The following is a 25,257-nucleotide window of genomic DNA, read 5'->3' as shown; positions in this document are numbered from 1 at the left end:
GACTGGGTTATTTTCATCCCGCCTGTGATATAACTTTAGCATGTTGATGTGACAAAGTTGCTTGTTCTTTCTACGATCTGGTGTGGCGATGACATAGTTGACATCACTGAGTTTCTTCTCCACGAAATAAGGACCACTAAACTTGGCTTGAAGAGGTTGCCCATGCACTGGTAACAGAATCAAAACCTGATCTCCTGGCTGAAAGTGGCGTAACCTGGACTTCTTATCATACCAAGTCTTCATCTTCTCCTGAGCAGCTCCTAAATTCTCTCTCGCCAGCTGTAAAGCAGTGGACAGCCGTTCTTTGAACTTCATCACATACTCCAGCAGGTTGACGTCATCTTCCTCTGACAGCCAGCATTCCTTGAGTAGCTTAAGGGGTCCTCTTACTTCATGGCCAAACAGTAGTTCAAAAGGTGAGAAGCCCAGTGATTCATTTGGAGATTCTCTTGCAGCAAACACAACGAATGGAAGACCTTTATCCCAGTCTTTCTGATGTTCCAAACAGTATTTCTTGAGCATCGATTTGAGTGTTTGATGATATCTCTCCAACGCTCCTTGGGTCTGGGGATGGTAAGCTGAAGACGTGATTTGGGTGATGCCCAACTCTTTCAGAGACTGCTTAAAAAGATTCGACATGAAATTACTTCCCCGGTCTGACTGTACCTCCTTGGGCAGACCAAACTTTGTGAAGAACCCTAGCATTTCCTTAACCACGTTCTTTGCTGAGATATTTCTAAGTGGAATGGCTTCAGGATAACGAGTAGCCATATCAATCAGGGTCAACACATAAGAAAATCCTGAAGAAGTCTTAGGAAGAGGGCCCACAATATCCACCAACACACGGGTGAATGGCGCCCCAAAAGGAGGAATGGGAACTAGAGGTGCAACCTTTTCGGTCTGATTACACTTCCCCACAACTTGACAGGTGTGACAAGACTTACAATACCAGGAAACATCCATGAAGATACCTGGCCGGTAGAAGTGTTTCAAAATGCGTGCCACAGTCTTCCTCACTCCAAGGTGTCCTGCCAAACTGGAATCATGAGCCACTCTAATGATATCCTGCCTACAAACAAGAGGGATGACAACTTGATGTACAACCTCCCATTCACAGTCGGATGATGCTGTTGGGGGTCTCCACTTACTCTTAAGTACTCCTGACTTTATATAATAACAAGTAGAAGCACCAGCTGACTCTTTCTCACTGCAAACAGAGTTAGGTAGACCTTTCAACTCAGGGTCAGCAACCTGCAACTCAACCAACTCTTCATTTTTCATTCATTCATTGCCAGACGCCATGTATCCCACACGGGATGGCCAAGGGCTTAGAGTTAATTGTTTTACAGGGAGGGGCACTAATCCTCCACCAACCCCACTTGACACGTAGGGATGCCAACAGCATCTGGTGTTCCCAGGCGGTCACCCATCCGAGTACTAACCAGACCCAACGTTGCTTAAACTCGCTGATCGGACGGGAAGCGGTGTACTCAACGTGGTATGGCCAACGGCCATACCACGTTGAGTACACCGCTTCCCGTCCAATCAGCGAGTTTAAGCAACGTTGGGTCTGGTGACGAGACAAATTATCAACGCTAAGGGGTACTGCCTCATCTGGTGAGTGGTCCAAATTAGCAAGAAAAGTGTCAGCTAGGATAACATCATCATCATCATTATCCTCTAAGTCACCAGTAACTTTAGACTTAGCCCTAGTGACAGCACATGCAGGGAACACATCAGGGACATCACAATCCTGGGATGCAGCCACTGGCTCACTAGACAACTGAGGAGCTGGACACACTTGACTTCCACCAATATCATTTCCAAGTAAGAAAGTTACACCTGACATTGGGAGTGTCTCAACCAACCCAACCATAACGGAACCATTAGAAAAACCAGACTCTAAATTCACTCTGCACAGAGGGATAGAGAAGTAATTATTCCCTACACCTTGTAAGATTACAGTTTCATCAGAGGAATTAACATTAGAGCGTAGAACACTGGTCAGCATAAGGGATTGGCAAGCACCTGTATCACGATATATTTTAACTGATTTCCTGTCATTACTGTCCAGAGGACTGACAAAACCATCAGACAGGAAATTAGCACATGAACTCTTGAGAGTGTCACCCACGTTACTGCTCAAAAGAGGAGCTCCATCATGAGAATTTAAGTTACCCCTCAAAGCAGGTTCAGTTAACTCAGTTAAAGAATTCTGGGAACTCTCAAGAGTGGACACTAGACCAATTGACTGAATATTTAAAGACTCCTTTTTGTTCACATCACGCTGTCTCCTGAAACATCTCTCCGTAGTATGACCAAGCTTACTACAATATGTACATTTACTTTTCTGAAATCTAGAGGTGCAGCTGGTATTTACTTCCTGAGAAACATCATCTTTATTCTCTTTCCTGTTACCTGTACTCTGAGTAGAGGCAACGTACTTACTCTCAGCTTTCCCTTTTTCTCTAGAATATCTCTTGTGAGTGAGAACATATTCATCAGCTAAAACTGCAGCATCAGACAAATTATCTATTCTTCTCTCATCAAGATATAGGCTTACATCTTTATAAATACACCTTTTGAAGTCCTCCAGCAAAATCATCTGCTTAAATTTACCAAAATCAGAATCCACATTCTTAGAATTTAACCACTGCTCTAACAGATCTTCTTTGATTTTTGCATACTCAACATGGGATTGCTTATCTTGCTTGTAAGTTGTCCTAAATTATACTCTATAAGCTTCAGGAACAAGCTCATAGGCCTTAAGAATCAAGCTCTTAACTACATCATAATTATCAGATTGATCCTGAGGCAAAGATGCATAAGTTACTTGAGCTTTACCGGTGAGGACAGTTTGAAGGAGTACTGGCCAATACTTTTTTGGCCAATTAAAACCTGCAGCTACCCTCTCAAACAACTGAAAATACTTTGTTAAATCAGATTCATTAAAAGGAGGGACAAGTTTAACATTTTTAGCCACATCAAAATCATCAGAGCTAGATGATCCAGTTCCACCTTGTTTCATGCGATACTCATGGTCTGCCTGAATCCTAGCAAGTTCAACTTGTGCCTGAGCCTGTACCTGTGCCTCCTGAATACGAGCCTCCGCCTCCTTAGCACGAGACTCCTGCAGGGCTAGCTGTAACTTAGCTAATTCAATCTGCGTTTACTCATTTGGAGGAGTTACATTAAACAAGTTTTCATTAATCATGTCAACAATTTGATCTTTAGAATGATGAGAGCGAACAGCAATTCCCAATTGTTGAGCAACAAGCTTAAGTTCATTCTTTGTTCTGTTTTCTACATCCAACACTGTTTGCACATTTGACAAAAAATCTTTGGCTTCATCAAGTGTAGTAATAGTAGACATCATGAATAAATCACAGTCACAAAATATCAAGCAATATCCTTATATTAATATCCTGAATATCCTGATAAGAGGTCGCCAAATTTATGTTACGGAACAGAGAAAGATAATGTACACTCCAAGTGAGAATACTAAAACAATCACTACTGTCCCGTAAAGTTCCAGGTTCAAAACAAAAGAGTTAGGTAAAATTAAAAGTTAAAGTTTAATGCTCAAACTAACAACAAAACATTCAGGACTCATAAGGATAATGTAATGGCAAAAAACAGGTTAAATATATGGTTAACTGCAATAGCCTCTATTAACACGAAATTAGCAAGAGTAAATTTATCTAGGTCAGCCCTGATAAAATGAAAATACACTGGGTAATGCTCAGTTAATGCAAGATAAATTATTACAGATACAAAATATTAATGATGGCTGACAATAAGAACCTTACATAAATTACAAAAACCTTACTAGGCCTAAGAATTAACCTTATGCTACACAGTATAAGAAAAAAAATGCAACAACAGTTATACTCAAATTACACACAGCTGCTAGATGGCTGGAGACTTCCTGAGCACTCACAACAATAACTGTACAGGGGAGGACAGAGATGTGAACAAAATGAGGAGTAGATCTAAGTGGCAATTAATGTAGAGACTGAGCTCATTATATAGGGACCAGCAGAGCTTGATACAACTTGTAAGAAGGACGCGCAAATGAAGCCATGGGGAGAAAGAGTTGACAATCCCGCACTGAACAACAGAAAGGACGACTTACTCTAATATAACGGTAGAAGGGGGGGACTGAGACAGAACACGCTCGTGATCAAACAGGCAGCACACTGTACTTTAGAATTACACAAAGGATGATGAAATCATAGGCTATGTAACAATATATATATATATATATATATATATATATATATATATATATATATATATATATATATATATATAAAGAGAGAGAGAGAGAGAGAGAGAGAGAGAGAGAGCCTCCTTGGTACGGTGGTAAAATGTGCGTTTTCGTACTTGGGAGAACGAGGATTCGCGCCCTGCCAGGGTGATAAACTTTGGAAGCGTTCTTCTGGCAACGTACTGCTTTGGCGGACATAAGGGGTAATGTGGTTGAACCAGTGTCGCATACCATAAGGTATGCTTGCACCCAGTCGGCTTGCGTTGGGTGATTATACTCGCTTCACAGACTACACACATATCCAAAGCTACTCCAACATCACAATTACACTTACATGCACTTCAACCCTACATACACTCTCTACCAGACAGCCTAAGCCACTAGGTAGAGATACATAGGCTGTATCGTCCCCACTTCGGTCGGAATAGGCCAATCCTGCAGTCGACTCACAAAACGGTGGAGATATATATATATATATATATATATATATATATATATATATATATATATATATATATATATATATATATATAGGGTGTAACGCGACGTATGACAAAAACTTACACCAATGATCTATCATGCAATTTTGATTAGATTTTGTTCTATAACATATACTCCCTGTGACCCCAGTTCAGTACCCAGCATTCGGCTGTTTAAGTGTAAAAGTTTAGCGTCTCCATAGGTGCCATTCGGTGAGAGCCTCGCAGGGTGACGGGAGACGAGTTTTATTAGCTTATAATGTACTGTACCTAAAAATCCCATACCCTATCAGTACAAACGAGTTTTAAGAAGAAACTTTACGAAGTCTATTGATTCTTTAACATCGTTATGCATTCCTGCAATTCTTTTGCACAAATCGACTGTAAGTTAAGTATTAAATTCATATTTTATGGCCGGCGAGAGAGTAGGGAGGGAGGAGAGGGGCTGGTGTGATGTTGCCAGTTATGTAATGTTTAGTTCACAGGATGTTGCTACGAACATTATTGTAACACCCACAGCTCATTCAATGGTGTGTGTGAGAGAGAGAGAGAGAGAGAGAGAGAGAGAGAGAGAGAGAGAGAGAGAGAGAGAGAGAGAGAGAGAGTTCCTGTCTTTATCAGTGGTTGGTGGAGGCGCCCATCATCCACTCACTTGATGTAGTGCTGCCTGCTTCTGTCTTCATGTCTCGTTCGTTTTCTGTATATGTTCTCTTCTCTTCCTATTTCTCCCGCCCTTCCCGTCAATGTTTATCACACCTCTTTTACAGCGAGTGACGACACTCTTCTTTTACACTGAGTGACATGCCTAACGGTTTCCTGTAGCCCAGAAAACGATTTACAGCTCTGGATGGTAACCATATAGTCAAATAACGGGGTACGTGGAGCCTACTCTGGTGACCCTGTTAACTAGGTGGACAGACGCAGATGTGGTGTCATCCAGGAACCAAACTTCCACACTAATTTCCACGTCTGTCTGTGGTGGGGCACTGTCATCCGCAAGGGAACATCGATTCGCTGCTAGAGACGACCCTGCAGAGGCGGTTGCTTGTCTGCTGTTGATGGGTCTGCTCGATCAGACAGGCTGGGGTAGCACAGCAACTACAAGAGTCCTGTCCCTGTATACAGTTCGTTTGCTATTATAGTGAGTAATATTTCGGCAGCATGTTAATGCATTTAAGGGGGACAATAAGACTATCTGGTAGACAGATGAGATGGACACTGGTGTATCTGACACAATGGCCAAGGTGGGTCAACAGAGTACACTGGACAGTTTTATTATATGTAATTAGTAAAACTGCATGTAAAAAAAAAAAAAACTATATATCAATTGTAGAGAAGTATTTATTTTGGTCGAAAAACAACAGGATACGACAATCACTGATCAAAATTCCGAGCCACTTATAAGCAAAAACTATGAAACATCTGGACTAGATCAATGGCTTTGGTATAACAGAATCCTCAACGATCGATGGCTGAAGATCAATGGCCTTTCTGACCAATCTCACAACCTACTTTACGCTTCCCAGCAGCTGCTCCATCAGCTCGGCTTCACTTATCCTTTCACATGATAAAGAAGGTACCATCGTAACAACCATGACATGCTGGAAATGCCTTCAGTCCCAGATTCTGTCAGGAATGATACAAGTAGAGAGTGGCAGGACTGGATGTACACATGAACCACGATCTGCACCTGAGTGTGGGTAATAATGCTGTACACAATATACTGTATAAATCTTTTAACGTTAATAGTTAGTAATGTGAAAGAATATTTTAAATTCGACTCCCCAGAACTCTTGCACTCTGACATGAGCACATTTACCATAAGCACTTGGTTTGATACTTCTACTTTGGCGACCGTTCCACTCCATAGCACAATACTGCTGAAATTCTTAAAGTATGCAGACATATGTGTGAGACGGAGGATATATAGAAAGCGAATATTGCATACCCATTCATAGTAATACCATTATTACCCAATATTTATATAAGTTACGTCTCTATTTGCCTTTTAAAAATAGGAGGAATAAAACTCTAATTCAAAAAACCGTTTATTACTATAAACTAGTTAAAGATCAATAATATCAATAAATTAAATAAATAATAAATACATAAATACCATACCAATGAAGCACAACTTGATATTATGTTTATGAGGAAGTCCAGCAAACGATGTGTCTAAAATAAAAGCTATACTAAAAACCGTGTTCTTCAGGTTCCAGTAGACAAGATTTTCTCCAGACGAACGGCAAGGGATTCATACATCTGGTCCATTTCCTGCTCAGCGAACAAGCCTGACAGCCTGCCAGTTGACTAGAATGCAGCCCCTCCCAGTCAGCTGCTCCTTCAAGTGACCGTAACTGAAGCTCGACCAACCTCTCGCCCTCGGTGGAAAAGGACGCAGTCGTAGGTGCCGGCGAGGTCACTACTGAATGAGGAAAAGACGAGGTAGGAGTGAGGGACGTGGAGGCCGGAGCCCACTGTGAACCTTCTTTGATGACTGGACCAACCGTTCACGCTCTCGTCCCCATTCCCTCGCCACTTCACCAATGGACCAGACGGACAGGATAAAGTTTGATGGAGCAACGCTGTGATCAAGCTTAAAGGCCCTTCTTGTTTGCATAGTTAATCCACACCAGATGACTGGTCTGTTTAAATTAAAATATCAGTGAAACATATTCATATCTATATTAATTCATAATTTAGATTAATAATTACAAATTTGCAATGCTATTGCTTTTTATATCCTAGACAAGATTTGAACGGATGTCATCGATGCTGCCAAGTGAATCTACAAAGAACGGTACGTTAGAGAAGTCACGTGTAAAGTACCTGGTAGTGATGGAGGGGGTTGCTAGTGGTGATGTTTGCCCAGCAGTACATAAAGCCGCTCTGGGCGAACTCAATGTATGCACTCGTCCCATTGACTATAACAGGTTTGTCTAAATTTTCCTGTTGTCCTCTTGCTTCAGAAGATCTTAATTCTGTGGCCGATGTCATAACTTGACCATCTAGCGCGTCTGCATACAACATCTGATCTAGTCCCTTGTGTGATAGGTTCAGTTGAAGTGGCTTGGACCACACAGAATATAGCGACAAAGCTCCGATAATTAGCAAAATATCAAACTTTATATTCATTTTGATATTTTGTATCAATGATGCCTTCCCAAACTGTGGTGTAGCAGTGTTCTGAATGCCAGAAATGGAGACGGAGATACATATATATACCCACTTTTTAGTGACGTCACAGGAACAATGGAAATGTATTATCTGGATGAACGTTTCCTTTATCAGGATTTACACACGTCCACATCCTAGGGTTAACTCGTTAGAAACATTTTTCGTCTCTCTTCCTAATGAGTATATATTGGTTAGAAGAGGAGGAAGGGATGGATGGAAGAGCGAGCTAAAGATACAATCCAGATAACAGGGGAGAGAATGTGTGCGAGAATGAGGAGCCTCTGTCTTATCAAGAAAAAGTATCTAGTTCACTCGAACCTTAATTCATTCAGATTTATTTCGCCATTCAAAAATAATATTTTCTTTCATCCCTGGTGGAAGATTTTTTTTTTTTTCACCTTTGAATTTATGCTTGGAAAGAATTGAGAATGATGCACAGCGAGTGAATATATCGAAGACATCAGGGAAGGGATATAACTGGCAAGACAACGCCGAGTACAGTTCAGAGAGTACAAAGGCTGAGAATAATGTCGTCCTGTGGTTGAGAGCAGGTTTTCTACTCTGAATACAATGATCTTTTTTCAGTCTCAGTATAGCAGAGTCCATAGCAGGAAGGTTAACTACTTGATTTTGTTGACAGTTTAAGTATATTTTTGTTACCTTCTAAACGGTTTACTCAAAGACGTTATTTCGTATATTAAACTATCTGCCATTACAAAGAAAAACTAATGAATGACAGCTATGTTTCACAGATTCACTGTTATCTTTAACTTCCTCTCAAGTGTTGGCACAGGGAGGGCATGGTTTATTTATTAAACTGGATAAGAGGGCTCCTCTCTCTCTCTCTCTCTCTCTCTCTCTCTCTCTCTCTCTCTCTCTCGTTAAACTTAATTTTAGCTCAAATTCACATCTTCATGGTGATAAAACAACAGTTAAAGAAGCAACGACCATAATTGCAATAATATCCATAACAATATAACTTATTAAAGCATATGACTCTTTCACATGCCACTTTCTATGCCAAAAATGTATAGAATCAAAGGCTGGCATTCTAAAGAGAAAACTGTTCTTGTGAAGCAAAAGAAACTGAACAAAGGGAAGTATGTTTAAGACCCATTCATTTCGAGGGGATATGATACTTTGCGGTTAAAAGGTTGGTGATTATAGGCAGAGGGAAATGCAGAATGAGAAGGAGTTTTTTGAGGTGACCATGTTACATACAGGAAGGATTAAGAGTATCAGGTAACTCATATATCTGAGTTGAATAGATAAATGGCCATTGTTGTAGCTGCAACTCCACGTTCCATTAGACGTGAACCTTGTTCCTTAAAAAAAAAAAATCCACTTCAGTCCACGGGTCCTAGGGATCTTTTGTTGGCACTATATTGAAGGATTGTGTTGTGATAGTGTGATGTATGATGTGAGTAGTGGAAGTGTGCTGTGGTGTGGGGGGGGGGGGGCTGTATTTTGACCTGGACTGAATGGGTTGTTTGTGAGATATATTTTGTTTTGTTACTATAAGACAGCGAGTCGTCTTCCCGTTGTGACGTCAACTTGCCTGGATTGTAACCTAGTAGACGGAGATCATCAACCTTGGACCCAAGAACCATCCTGGGCAAGCAAACAGCTCTCAATCCCCTTCCTTCGCTCCCCCGAGAAGAAGATTTACGATAGCTGTGTTTGAAAATGCCGGACTACAGAAGGAAAAGGGTGAAAGTGCATTAGTGGACGGATGTTGTGTACCTACCATGAGAGGAAAGAGAAACAGACTTGGACGAGCAGCGATCACTAAAACAAAAGTAGTTAAAAAAATAGAGATGCATAACTGTAGCGAAGAGAGAGATTGGAGGGATTCAGCTAGAGAAAGAAAAGTTTTTTTTTTTTTTGTCAGCAAGAGAAAGAAAGGCATTTTTTTTTAAATTCTACTATTATTGGAAGAAGTTTATGTGGTAAGCCTGCCCCATCCTCTGTCTCCATCAAAAATACAGATGAGAGGTGATCAGAAGAAAAATGGACATAATTCCCGAGCAAATATGTGCACTGTTCGTCAAACCAAACTATTATCAGAAATTATAATTATGATTTTCGGGTTTAAATACTATAGAAATCAGCTCCTTTATACCATTAATAATTTCAGCTCGTAGATTTCATACATCTACATTCACATTTATTTTTATTTAAATTTTATGACAAAGTGGAGAAAATTGTAATTATGATATGTTAATCATCAGACACGCATGATATCCATTTTCCTTCTTACTTTCCTTTTTTCCTCTTGTCTTTTTCGCATTGCACTAGATCTCTCTCCCTCCTTCTCTTGTTGCCTCCACTCAAGCCGTGTGCGTGGATGCATGAAGTAAAAATGCAGAGGAACATGCCCAGTACAAGTTCCGGTTCCAGTTCCCGCCAGGGATAGGACACATCCCTCCCCTTATGCCACCTCATTTACTTTATGTAAACAACTTGCCTGAATTCCATCAGCACAGTCTCACGGTTCTCGCTAAAAGAAGGACACTGATGAAGAGAGTCAAGAATAAATTATTTACAAGATTTCTTTCAAGCAAATTATTATGGTAACTCTGGCAGCCATATTGCTGTCTTTTATCACTTCCTTACCTCACCAACGGGCCAATTTGGCTACATTTCTCGACCAGTGGCATACAGATCATACTGGCTTATACTTTATCATTCCAGCAACTTTAGACACTCAGCACAGGTATTCGTGACCATCAAGATCTGCAGAGGCTCAGTACTCACCCCGGCTCGTCATAACCAACGGGACTAACGTGACGACTGAGTTCGGCCACCAAGGCTTCGTGTACTTCTGAACCAATACCACCTCTCTCCACCGCTGCCAGGTAAGTACATCAATTTCGGACAAGAGCAACGTAGTTCTTCATATCAGGCCCCGAATATCAGGAAGACAAATTAGTAATTCATCTAGCCACAGTGCATTTCCATTAACATGTTTCCAATTGCTTTGGCAGGTGGAATGGCGGAATGGTGAGCAGAATGTGAGTGGTTGGTCTCTTGGCCAGAAGAAGTTTACAGTGGGGTCCAGCCTCCATGTCCCTCACTCCTACCTCATTTTCACATACTTCAGAAGTGATCTCGCTGGCACCTACTCCTGTGTCCTTCATCAAGGGCAGAAAGTGGACCGAGCCTCAGTTATAGTAATCTGAGGAAGCGCCTCAAAGGGAATGACTCAGCTCAAGTGTCGCAGCCATCATATGTATAAGATGTTTTAATATGTCATAAAATGGCAAAGCATGTATAGGGGAATAGTTTATAATATTAGTTCCAAAAGGTTCGTCAATCATTCAGTTCCAAGACACGTACTGAGTTGGATATTGTTGGCATTTCATTTTTGTTTTGTTCGTGTTGAAACACTTGCTTTAACATTCCTCCTAAGAACACTCAGGGACCAAGAGAATAATGAATTCATTGGTTTCAGCAAGACTGACAAGATAATATTAGTTCACATACAGATGTGATTTATGGTTGGTATGCGAAACTGATACATTGGTACTGGAATAACACATTACTATGACACTATTAATAGGAATAAGGGTATCAGTTTTATTGTATTTAGATGTGTTGACACTCTAGCGACATGGTACTGGACAATGGCCAATATCATATTAGATAGTTTTTGTTGATAAAAATGGTAAATAATACCCCCTGGGGGTAGGGGGGTTTTCAAGAATACTCCCCCAGTATCCCTGCTTGTCGTAAAAGGCGACTAAAAGGGTTGGCGGAGGGTTAGTGCCCCTCCCCGGAAAACAACTAACTAAAAAAAAAAAAACAAGAAGCCTCGGACAAGGACTGACCAAACGATGACGACCCAGGACCGGACAAAGGACTTGGTAATGAGTACATGGAATGTAAGAGCGAATGATGAGGTGAAAGAGAGAGAGATTGTCCAGGTGCTTGAGGGTGCGAAAGTGGATGTATGTGGAATAACTGAAACAAAATGGGGGGGGGGAGAAAGTGTGAGAGAATGGGAGTATTGATGGGGTATATGTGCAGTAGATGAGAATGAGAGGGCAAAGGAAGGAGTATGTATAGTTGTGAGTAAAAGATGGAAGAAGAGCATAAGACAGTATGGATCAGTTGGGTCAAGGATTGTGTGGGTAAAGTTGAAAGTTGGAATACAAATGTGGGCGATTGGGTGTGTGTATGCGCCAACGCAAGATCTTGCTAGAAGAGTGAGAGAAGAGTTCTGGACAAATGTGGAAGTGTGCATGGAAAAGTTTGGAAGGAATGAGAGAGTGTTTTTGATCGGTGATATGAATGGTAAAGTTGGTAATGTGAAGGTGGATGGAATAGTTGGTGAGTGGGGTGTGCCTGCTGAGATAGATGAGAATGGGAGTGCGTTAGTGGACATTTGTGCTGGGAGGGGGTTGGTGATAGCCAATACCCTCTTCAGGCATAAAATGATCCACAGGTATACATGGCGAGTGATGAGAAGGGTGGGTGGTGAACTGAATGAAAGGAAGGCAATGATTGATTATGTGTGTGTGGATGATAGGATGCGAAGATGTGTAAAGGATGCAAGAGTGTATAGAGGTTGGGGGAGTGGACTTTCTGACCACTACTTGGTGGTGGCCAGAATTAAGATGCAAGTAAGATGGAGGAATAGAAGAAGGGAAAGACGAGAGGAAGTAGTTGCAAGGAGAGTGGAGAGGTTATAAGAGGATGAGAAAAAGGCAGAGTATAAGAGAGAAGTAGAGGAACGATTGAGCAAATATGAATTGGAGCAGATGGGAGACGTGGTAGGTGTGTGTAAGATATTTACAGAAGAAATATGTGCAGCATGTGATGTGGTGTGTGGAAGGAAGAGAAGACGGAGGGGGGTGCAAGGAACAGCGTGGTGGACTGAAGAGGTGAAACAGGCTGTGGCACAAAAGAAGAAAGCATACAATGAATGGATGAGAAATAGGGGCGTGGAAGAAGTTGAGAGGCAGAAGAGAGAGTTATATGTGCAAAGAAAGAGAGAGGTGAAAAGATTAGTAAGAGAGAGTAAGAAGAGAGTGGAGAAAAGAGTAAGACAGGGTGGAAGTGAAGTTAGCAGGGGAGTGAAAGATAAAAATGGTAAATTACTAGTGGAGAACGGAGAAAAAGTGAGCAGATGGAGAGAACGCTTTAAGGAATTGTTGAACGTAGAGGATGGAAGTAATGCGAGTATAAGTGGCTGGGGAATGGCTGGGAGAAGGAGGGAGGTGAGAAGACAGGAAGAAATCAGTAGGATAGAAGTTGTGGAAGGAATGAAGAAAGTTAAATCGGGGAAAGCCCCAGGAATTGATGGAGTGTGTGGTGAAATGCTGAAGCATGGGGGAGAGATAGTAGTAGAATGGATGTGGAAGATGTGCAGATTGGCCTGGGAGGAAGGTAGAGTCCCGGAGGATTGGAAGTCAGGTATAATTATTCCCTTGTACAAAGGAAAAGGGGAAAAAGAAGTGTGTGGTAATCATAGGGGCATTTGTCTTCTTAGTATAATAGGAAAAGTGTATGGTAGGATACTTATAGACAGAGTTAGAGAAAGAACAGAGAAATTAGTTGGAGAAGAACAGGGAGGCTTTAGGAAGGGAAGAGGTTGTGTAGATCAGATATTCATTCTTAGATCTTTAGTGGAAAAGTTTCTAGAGAAGGGAAAGAAGTTGTATGCAGCTTTCATGGATTTGGAGAAAGCATATGACAGGGTGGATAGACAAGGATTGTGGAAAGTGTTAAGAATATATGGAGTAGATGGGAAGTTGTTGAATGCTGTGAAGAGTATGTACGATGGTGCGAAGGCTGCAGTGCGTGTGGATGGTGAACTAAGTGAATTTTTCTCTTTGAAAGTTGGTTTGAAACAGGGATGTGTCATGTCTCCATGGTTGTTCAATCTGTTCATGGATGGGGTAATAAAAGAGGTACAAGGTAGGGTAGTGGATGTTGGAGTGGCCCTGGTGAGAGAGAATAGTGTTTGGAAACTCCCTGTACTGTTGTTTGCAGATGATACTGTGTTGTTGAGTGAAGACGAAGGGGAGCTGCAAGGCTTGGTGGATGAGTTTGAGAGAGTGTATAAGAAACGGAACCTAAAGGTGAATGTAGGGAAGAGTAAAGTGATGGTCTTTGAGAGAGGTGAAGTTAGTGAATGTACAGCGAGGTTGGATGGTGAGGAATTGGAAAATGTGAGTACGTTTAAGTATTTGGGTAGTGTGATGAGTAAGGATGGAGGTTTGGAGGGTGAAGTGCTTGAAAGGGTACAGCAGGGAAGAAAGGTTGCTGGTTCCTTGAAAGCATTGATAAGAAACAGGGAAGTGAGCATGGAAGTGAAAAAGTTACTACGTGACAGTATTGTGATACCAACTCTAACGTACGGAAGTGAAGCTTGGACATTGTTGGAAGGACACAGGTCAAGAGTGAGAGTAGTGGAAATGAGTTATTTAAGAGGAGAATGTGGAGTCACGTGGAGAGACAGGCTGACGAATGAGGATATAAGGGAGCGTTGTGGTGTGGATGTGGATGTGATAGGAAGCGTTATGAGGAATACACTGAGGTGGTTTGGCCATGTGGAGAGGATGGAGGGTGAAAGACTGACGAAGAGAGTGTATGTGACTGAGGTGGAGGGGGGAAGAGGGAGGGGGAGGCCGAGGATGAGATGGAGGGATGGGGTGGAGAGGTATATGAGAGAGGGGGGGTGTGAGTTGGGAGCAGGGCAGTGAAATGGCGGTGGACAGGGCGACTTGAAGGCGATTTGTTTGTGGCCAACCCAAACGGGATTGAGGAGTCTGGCAATAGATAGATAGATAGATAATTTAGTTAAGGCCAGACGCCTTAATCCCGTAAGAGTTGACCACAAACAAATCGCCTCAATGTCGTCCTGTTCCCCGCCATTTCACTGCCCTGTTCGCAGCCCACATCCCCCTCTCTCTTATACCTCTCCACTCTATCCCTCCATCTCATCTCTGGCGTCCCCTTCCTTCTCCTCCCCCCTCCACCTCACTCACATACACTCTCCTCGTCAGTCTCTCGCTCTCCATACTCTCCACACTGCCAAACCACCGCAGTGTCTTTCTCCTAAAGCTTCCTAATCACATCCACATCCACACCACAACGCTCCTTCACTTCCTCATTTACCAGTATGTCTCTCCATGTGCCTCCACATGTTTCTCTCAAATAAGTCATTTCCTCTGCTCTCACTCTTGTGTCCCTCCAACAAGGTCCAAGCTTCACTTCCATATATTAGAGCTGGTATCACAATACTGCCATGCAGTAACTTTTTCACTTCCATGCTCACATCCCTGCTTCTTATCACTGTTTTTAAAGAGCCAGCAACTCTTCTTCATTGTTGTACCCTTTCAAGCTCTCCACTCCCTGAACTTCCAGAAGTCAAAAATTTATTTCTATCTAATTTATGTATTTATGTATGTACTGTACTGGAATTTCTCAATGAAATGTTATGCGTTTTCTGGTGCTTTTCTCCCTATGCTTTATTCACCAGTAATTCAGAACCAATTAAGGTTTTGTCATGAAGGTCTGGTTGTTCGAAGTCGGTAGGAAGAGACACAGGTTGTTTCATTTCTGCTACTTTTTTTTTTTTTTCTTAAGATAGCCTTGCACGCATCCAGTATAGGCCTGTCTGCTACTAGTCCATATCGTCAGCAAGTAATATTACCGAGGTTACCATTCCTTTTACGGTAAGCAGTAATAGGGCAATGTTAGAAAAAAAAAAAAAAAAGCCAGATGCCTGACAGTGAATGGTCTTTGCCAAAGATGAGAACTATTCTTCAGATATCAACTAATGCTGAGCTGATTCCACGTCAGGCAGTTTACCTTCCCCGAGTCACTGTTTTATCATCAGTGTAGATTGTACCTCATATGAGGCTTGCAGCTCTGACCATGCAAACCTTCATTGTGTCTTGAGGTTTGCAGCTCGGCAAAGGTTATTATTATTATTATTTTTTAAAGTGTACGGCAAGGGGCCCTTCAGGAACGTATATTATTATACGATGAGGAAGATTTGTAGTTCTTCCTTACCAATTTACTCCTGTATATGGTGCATTTATATGTCTTATATAATGTTCTGAGTGTAAAACCCGTCAGCTTTATGTATACCAATATACATTTTGTGTTGTACAGATTTAGGAGAATATCTGATCAGTACATCACATTACATGTGCGTACGTAGTGAAAACATCTGTTTTCATCCACGCGTCATAATTGTGTATATACCTCCCGTCAATCATCCCATTTGATAAGAAAGATAAGATCACCGAGGTGTTTCTCCTGCCCGAGTAACCTCAAAGCTTGTACTGTGATGTCACAGTCTATTATAAATCTCTTGGGCGAGTCCATGGGTGTTGTCCTAGTTGCACCACCCCAGTGGTTGAAACACAAACGTCATTGAGTAGTGGCTCAGGAATGGGTTCTGAGAGAGAGAAAGAGAGAGAGAGAGAGAGAGAGAGAGAGAGAGAGAGAGAGAGAGAGAGAGAGATGAATAATATATGAGAACTGCAATCGATCAAATCACATTTAGCAGTTAACTGAACGAATTCCACGTTTTCTTTTTGTAAACAGCTACGGAACAGATTTTTTTTTATTTTATTCACGGATTACTTTCATTATTACAGTGCAGCAAAGTTCCCTTTATTTCAGAAACAAACAAAAAACAAACCATTCATCCACGAATAAGAATCGATCGCCATTATTAAAAAACTAAGTCAGTAACCCTCTGGCAATTGATGGCATATCATCACAGCTTAGTCAAAATCAAAACAAAGTCTTAGGATGTCGCTGTTTACTCTTACTAAGTTAAGTATCACGCTTGCATTCAGAAACCTTAAGTCAGAGGCATTATGTTGGTAAAGGTCATTGAATATAACATGCCTTTCAATAATTTCTAAGTTACTCTTTAAAAACCTTCTCTGTTCGTTGTGAGTAAGATAGAAAATGGTGAATAATTCCAAGCTAAATGAAAAAGTTAGAGGGTATTCTTTTCTTGCAAAATCCTTTGGCAATCGGAGGAATGTAAATGCAGCATTGACAGAATTATTAACAAACAAGACATATCTTAGAATACTGCCTACAAAATTTGGATACAATTTTCCTACTTGATTTTGAGATATGTTCGTAATAGCCAGACACACAGACACTCACAGACACTCAAGACACACTCACAGATGCAGGCTATTAAATTACTGCCTTGCTAGTTGGGCGATGATTAAATAGGGTTAATTTCTCTACAATGATCACAGATAGCTGATAACACTGCTTTCTTCCTTATGAATATCTGTCGGAGAAAAGATGAAATAAGAGGCAGTAAAAATGCTCTAACTGGACTCTACTACATTGTTTTTATTAACTTGTATGTAAACTGCAAGTTTTGCTTTTATCTATTCATAAGTATTTCTTTTATCATGACATGGCGTTGGACAACACCAGTAAACTACTACTGAATCCGTCCCTAATAATGCACAACCATCCATTTATTTGTGTTGTTGAGTAACCGCTGTCTACCTGGTTAAAAAGATCCATCAACCTCATGCAAGCAACCGTCTCCGCAGATTCGTCCCATGCAACGAACTGACGTTTTCTAGCGACAGACAGTGACTCGCCACAGCGAGGGGCAGGGAAGAGTGTGGATGGTTGCTTCCCAGATGGACGCCGCATTTGCGTCTTTTCACCAGTTAAGAGGGGCACCATAGAAGGCTCCATACCATCCTGTTACTTGGTTGTATGATTACCACACAACACTGTAAATGATTCTCTGGGTTACAGAAACCATTTGGTTTGTCATTCAGTGTGACGCCACCTGAAGTGGAAAATAAAAAGGAGTAATAAAAAGTGACAGTAAGGATGGGAGAAATAGAGAAGTGGACAGACAGATAAAAACAATAATAAAAGTGAAGGAAGAAGTAAGCGGCATTACATCAAGTAAGTTGATGATTGTCGCCCCGCCTACCACTAAACCTTTCAGTTGTTGTTGAGCAACTCCTGTCTGTCTGGTCAAGCAAACCTTTTGCTAATTCACGTTTACCCTTTCATCTTCGGGTGAATTTAACTATGCTGCTTTAGCTAACAACAGACGATTTTTCTATAGCTGGTGGTCAGTGTAGGAATCTAAGAGTGTTAACGCTGTTTCCACTAGCTCATGGTGTGATCAGTTCTGCCTTATTACGACTAATACCAAATAATTTCACTCAACTGAGGGTGAGTCCTAAAAGCCTGAGAGTTTTGAGGCCTCTACAGTACAAATAACTGGGGTCGCTATGGAAAACGCTTGGAGAAAACTTGAAGTTGGTTAGATTCAGAAAGACGATGATGTCGCAACATCAAGTATTTTAGTCTTATTATTTGAGAAATTAGAACATTCACAATATCTTAAATGAGCCCGCATACGACGAGAGATCAATCCTAGTCTGTATGAGGTCGTCAGGCAGCGGCGAATATAAATCATTTAAGACTTCTGTCAGTGTTAAAGAGTTAGCGGAGACAACTTTTAACTATTACAAACGAGAGCCACACCTAAGCTGTATAGATTCGTCTGGTGGTGCCATAAATAGAAAAGTTAAGGTTTCTGTCGTCGTTAGAGATCTGAAGAATTATGGCCTAATGAAGGAATGGTTATTATTTTAGATGAGGCGAGTTTTTATGAGAAGAATAAAATCGCCAAACGTAAATGGATAAATTATACTTAGTCGTTTATTCTCTGCCAATACGTCAATCATGGTTTTTACTTGTGTTGATACCTAATATTTCCCTTGAGGACAATCAATTTGTTTAACGGTGGCCACGATAAGGCAAAGCAGGCGGTACACACCAATGAGTCAACACGCTGTATCCTCAAGTAGTATTCACTCCGCTGTGACTCCTCTCATTATGTTGTCGTCCATTGCTTTGTTCGACGTCGTTTGGAAGAATTTTATTTTCTTTTAGAGATTCTCAGTTGTAGAGCAACACTGACATGTGTGAAAATTCTAAATATCATAAATAACTTTTCCTTTTCAAAATCGTTTTTCATCATAGCTTTTGAGAGAGAGAGAGAGAGGTACAATGGTTCTTGCATCCTTCAGAAAAGTTCATTTTTTTGCGGTTATTTCCTAAGTACCATTTAATGTTAAGTATGAGATGAATAGTGTATCATGTGCCATGGAAGTGAAAATGAATGAACACAGGAACACATTGACCCATAAACCAAACTGAAGGAAAGCAAAACTAGTGTTAACCCACAGTCTACCAGAAGTCAGCCCTAAGTTGAAAGTAATAGTCTAGCTAAGATTAATATCATCGGCAAAAGATTATGTACATTCCTCATACAGAAGTAGCGAATAAGAAAAAATAAATATCTTCAAGTTACTATATAAATGTTTAATTCGCACTGAAAATCAGTAAGAGAAATCAAACAAGGATCATATATTTAGCTGTTTTTATATATATATATATATATATATATATATATATATATATATATATATATATATATATATATATATATATATATATATATATATATATATATATATATATGTCCTACTCTGTGCATAGGCTTCACAGCCTGCTACCAAGGCCCAGCAGTTCTCCTACATACCAGACACCTCTACATGTCACCTGACGCTGCTGTGACTCAGTGTCAGCTGATTAAAATTATCTAGCGTTATTTAGAGTAAAATACTAGGTATGTTCCCACCATAAGCAGGCTACCTTTGACAGTACTGAGATTCAGGTTCCTACGAGTCACTCACAGATAAATAAACTCAACTGTTTTCTCAAGCATGCGAGGGTTAAATGCGATAGGTAAGAAACAGCTCATATGATAGCGTGCAATAAAGTGAATGAATCACAAATAATAAAGAATAAGGAAGGTTTTAATATGGCTGAATACCCCAAAATGATCCCCCCAAACCCTCCCTATCGCATCTCCCCCTCTTGTCTGTACTTTATGTTTCCCGGCAAACGGTGTTGTCAGTTCCTCTCCAGTTACGCCTGAACTTGATAAGGGTTATTGCGTCATGTGATAAAGTGTAGGGTCGTCCCTGACACGTTGGAATAGTTTTCATTCGTAAATTCAGTCGGGAATGATACAGGTAACAACAGTTGCAGGACTGGGGTTGGTTCAAGACTAAATCACCACATGAGGCTTACTTGTTGTTGTTATCGAGAGTGGGGGTAATTGCCTCTGAATTGCGTGCGAAATAGATTTTAGGACGTTCAACATGTACACGAAATTTGCTACGTTTAGTTCCTCGCCATTCTTAAATGGAACATCCAGAAAAATGTAAGTTTAAATCGCGTGGAAACTGTATGCCCTGCTTTATTTACAGATTCATTTCTCTTATATTAATTACTTTTTAGCTTAAATGCAAAAAGGAAGACTCAAACTCAGAAATACATTGGCAGTATATTTCCAAAAACTAAGGAATGAAACAAAAACAAACTAAGATACAAAGAAACAAAACATACAAATAAGTAAATAAATAAATAATTAAATAATATACAAATTACAAGTAACTTGACACTATAATGTTAAAATCTTCAGAAGCAGATCTAAAATGGGATGCAAGATTAATATATAATTTATCATAGATATTTCCTTAATGAACGGCAATAGTTCCACATTCATGTCTCTCGAATTTAGTAACCTCCTCCTCACTTAGCATTTCCGGTAGTCAGTCGATTGACTGGAGCTTAGTCACACCCCGTCAGCTGTTTCTTCAAATGACGGTCACAGAGGCTCGGCCCACCTCCAGCCCTTGATGGAGGAGGACGCAGGCGTAGGTGCCGGCGAGGTGACTACTGAATGAGGTAAAGGCGAGGTATGCATGAGGAATGTGGAGGCCTTTTTCAGGCCTGGGATTCACACACGGCTGCTGGGCGATAGTGCCGCACGACGTCGTACGCGAGTCAATGATCATCCCTCAAGGGCGATTCACAAACGCTACATTTGGCTCCCTTCCAAGTCTCTTCCGTAGCGAGCAGGGATTTTTCTGGGGAAAATTTACTCGACCAGTCAGCAGGCACCGATCTATCACGTGACCGAATTTAAACAGACCACACCCTCCCTCGGTCTCATCCCTTCCTCCTCCTTCTCTCCCTCCCTCTCCCCAAAAAACAAGTACATACTGCACACAAATACGGACAGTCTCCAGCAAAAGTCGAGCGACCTGCTCGATTAGCAGGTTGGTAATGTGGCACCGCCGCACCCCCAGTTTCAACCCCTCCCCCCCTCTCCATCGTTCCCATTCATTCGTCTACCCTCCACCCTACCCATATCCAAGGGCAAGAGAGTAAGGCCTTGTCGCATTGTCTCAACCACTCTTCCGTCATCCATTTGTCTTGGGAAATAATGGTTTTGTTATGATAACGAATAAAAACACATTACACAGTGTTTTGCTTCATAGTATAGTTATTTATACACCATGATCTGAACGCAGGGTGATATGAAATAGTAGTATATTCGTATGATAGTGAGGTCTGTAATCGTACAATTTATCATTCTGATGGTTGTATCCAGTCAGTGTGTAACATTAAACAGTCGGAAGCTATAAGCAGATGTTTGTAGTGGTCGGCGGTGTGCTCGTTCCTTTACTTGATGTAATCGCTGTTACTTTACAGACTCTATTATAGGTCATTACCATTATTTACTACTAATACCCCATGTGTGATAATAGCAAAGTGTTGCTGATTAGTAAAACACAGGATCAGTAATATCTTGGTTATTGATGTCTTAATACATGATATCGGATAACGTTGGGCAACAGGGACTGAGTGACAGCTTGTCTGGTGGTTAAACCGCCTAAGCTGGTCAAGCCGAGTCCATGACGTGGTTGCTGGCATTACCAAAGGTCAGTCAATACTTAGACGCCATTCATTGCTGCTGACAGTATTATAAGTATCAAGGTCAGTTTCATACACAGGACAGCCAACAGTAGAGTGAGCCGCGTGGTGTGCTGACCCCTCGCACACCATACAGCCAGTGTCGGATTACCAGGTATAGGCAAAATGAGCAACTGCCTACCAGGCCACGGCCTGTCACAGGCCATCCAGACTTCCAGAGCAGAATAAATATACGCTTCGGGCATCCAAATATGGGCCATCATCCATCAGGCTATCAAAAAAGGCCATTATCGGCCATGCCAAAATTTCACTGGAAATACCGGAAAAAAGAGATCTATATGTTGCAGGCCAACAATCTGCACTGCCTACCAGGCCACAGCAGGGTTAATCCGGCGCTGCATACAACCAACCCCCTCCACCCCTTGCCTCAGCCGATTATCGCCACTCATTCCAGCGAAGGACCCGCCACCACATGATAACAATATCAGGAATATAACCTTGCCTTATATAGTTATAACTGCAGTAGGGTGTAATCTGCGAGTCACACGATCATAACACGACGTATTTCGTAAAAGGTAACCAATAACTAAATTGGCCGAATGGATGCTCTGCATAGTATCCAAACAAACTTGTCTCGATTGCAGCTTACGCTAATCAACATTATCGTGCCATACAACAAATAATTCAGTTTATTCGTTTTCAGCGACAACGTTTTCAACAAAGATTTGATGAGTTAGTTTACACTGGTCAGTGTTACTTTTAGAAACGTAATAGACGTTGTGGTCAGGTTAACCTTATGATTATTTGCTCTTCAACTTGTGTCCCATGTCTGTTACTACTTTCCTCTATCTCTGTGTGGCCATGGTTTTTCCCATCGACTCTCGTCAGCTGAAACATCAATTGTCTCAGAGAGGGAAGGATGTTAAAATGGACAAAAGGTTTTGGTTACACAAATATTTAATAAGGAAAAGTAACTGACTACCGGTATATTTAAGAGCACATTTTAAAATATGAAACAATGGGTCAGACATTGGATTTATATGATACTGGAATGTTATGGGTAACTGGGGGAGTGATAAGGTAACCCTGTCAACACCGAGTAGGACAACCCACCACCTTTGCTATCGCCCTGTTCCAGTTGCCCTACAATAACATGTGGTATAGTGACAATAGTGAATGTTTTACTAGAGATCTGGTGTTATAGCCTGACTTACCCTGCAGAGTTAAAGGCTGCGTTCAAATTAATGTATTATAATCTGCTATTGCACTGCGTATTTCATTGAATAACATTTAGAAAATAAGGTCTTACTGGGTACTGATCATTAAATGCTTATTTGCCATATCGTTACACTATAAATATCACTATTATATGGCGCAATGGACAATATTGCAATGCACACTTCATGGTGATAATAAAAACGTGTTTATGAGCATTGGTGGAAAACACACACACACACACACACAGGGATTCAATCTAGACGGACGTGTGACACCGGCCTCCGTACCAAATCATCACGGCCAGTGGCATTACCTAAATAGTATCTTTGTATGAGTCAAGCTCAGTACCAGGTTGGACTAAATGATTGTTCATTATAAAAAGGAAAAAAATAATAAGTTTAAACAAGACTTGTAAAAACAGGAAATAGAACCAAGACGAAAGAATACGCTGAGTCGTCTCTGAGGTTTGTTTAGACTACAACAAGACGGAGATTGTAAGTATATGCTTTGCACTTTAAGTATTACAAAATGGATACATACTTCAGTAAAACAAATTTGGAAAAGAAAAGGGATAAAGGTAAAAAGCAAAATGATGATTTCTACCAAGAACTGGTTGAAGTAGAGACCCACAATAGACTGGTCGAACGTGTAAACAAACTAGAAATGGCTTTCAAAAATGAAATTGATGAAAAAAAGAAGCAGATGCACTTGCAAAAGGAAGAAATAGAAAAACTAGGAAGGGAGGCCAATAAGAAAGACACAACCATCAGTGAACTAACCGTGGAATTGAGTACACTTAGGAAGAAAATGAGTGAAATGGCAAATACAGTAGTCAGTCACGAGAGTGTTATGGAAGAGTTCAAAAATGACACAGAAACAATTAGGCAAGTTAGCAGTCTTATTGACCAGAGCAGTGATATTGAGGAGAAGATAACACAAGTAAATGAAGCTGTACAAAGCTATAAAAATGATGTTGAAACCACGTATGCTGAAATGGTGAAAGTAAAGAAAGACTTAGAAACAAGGGTGGAGGAAAAAAGCATTAAAAAGGAGGTGAAAAGAATAATCCAAAACAATCCAAAATTAGTCAGAGATTCAGTAGAGATAAACAAATCAATAGTAATCACTGGTATAGAAGAGGATGAAGTTAAAAACAAGATCACAAGAGACAAAAAGGAGATGGCAAATGTAATGAGCTTACTGAAAGAAGTATCAGAGGAAATCTGTAGTAAAGACATAGAGGAACACAAAAGGTTAGGGAAATACGAGAAAAGCAAGACAAGACCTCTAAAGGTGACTTTCCAGAGTGTAAACACTGTGGAAGAGATACTAAAAAATGCAAAGAATCTTAAGGAAAAAGAGGAGTTCAAAAATGTATGGATAAAAAGATGCCTAACACAAGAGGAACTGGAATTACTGAAAGAGAAAAGGGAGGAAGCAAAACCAAAAAATGAGGGAAGATCAGAAGAGGAGTAGAAGAAATTTTTTTACAAAGTAATAGGATTGCAGGTACGAAAGTGGTACACAAGCAGGATGGAAGAAACAGGAGGAATGTAGTAGAACCATGTCATGACAAGTATATAAACAAGATGATAAAGTTGATGTACTCAAATGTGGATGGAATGGAATCTAAATTACTAGAGATGAATGATTATGTCAGAGAAAATGAACCACAAATAATATGCCTAACTGAAACAAAATTAACACCAAGGATATTCAATGACATACTAAACTTAGAGGAATACAATATATGGAGAAGAGACAGAAATTTTAAAAAAGGAGGAATTATAATATTAACTAAGAAAAATCTAAAAGTCAAGGAAATAAAACTAGAAATACCATCACAAGTAGAACTGATTGCAGTAGAGATCGACACATCTGAAGGTAAAGTAATTGTAGCCAATTTGTACATGCCACCCAGATCAAACACATGGGAAAGAGACGAATATGAGGACCTGGCAGAGAGTACAATTCAGGGTATAAGATCACTGCTACATAAAATGGAAGAGAAACTGGAAAGAATTATACTAACTGGGGACTTCAATACAAATATAAATTGGAATACTCTAGATATAAATAGCCAAGAAAGCTGTTGGGACCAAAAGCTCCTGGATCTTGTACAAGAGTTTTTCTTAACGCAACATGTGAGGGAAACCACCAGAAAAAGAGGACTTGATGTACCTTCAGTGCTAGATCTAATATATACTAGGCATGAAAATGATATTGACAATTTAATATATCACACTCCACTCGGCAAAAGTGATCATGCAGAACTAAATTATAACTTCAGGA

At 40.6% G+C, this 25,257-nt stretch overlaps 1 non-coding gene across 1 annotated transcript; it reads right to left on the bottom strand.

Annotated features, from left to right (window-relative positions):
- Positions 1–1,393: 1,393 nt before the first annotated feature.
- On the bottom strand, positions 1,394–1,512 carry LOC145399369 (5S ribosomal RNA). Its single transcript, XR_013897285.1, has one exon. It is a non-coding gene; the product is annotated as a 5S ribosomal RNA (ribosomal RNA).
- Positions 1,513–25,257: the final 23,745 nt, after the last annotated feature.

The sequence above is a fragment of the Coenobita brevimanus genome, chromosome 48, assembly GCF_032717465.1.
Source record: "Coenobita brevimanus isolate Jiangsu-jjx chromosome 48, ASM3271746v2, whole genome shotgun sequence".
NCBI lineage: Eukaryota > Metazoa > Arthropoda > Malacostraca > Decapoda > Coenobitidae > Coenobita > Coenobita brevimanus.
This window is presented reverse-complemented; position numbering and strand designations above follow the sequence as displayed.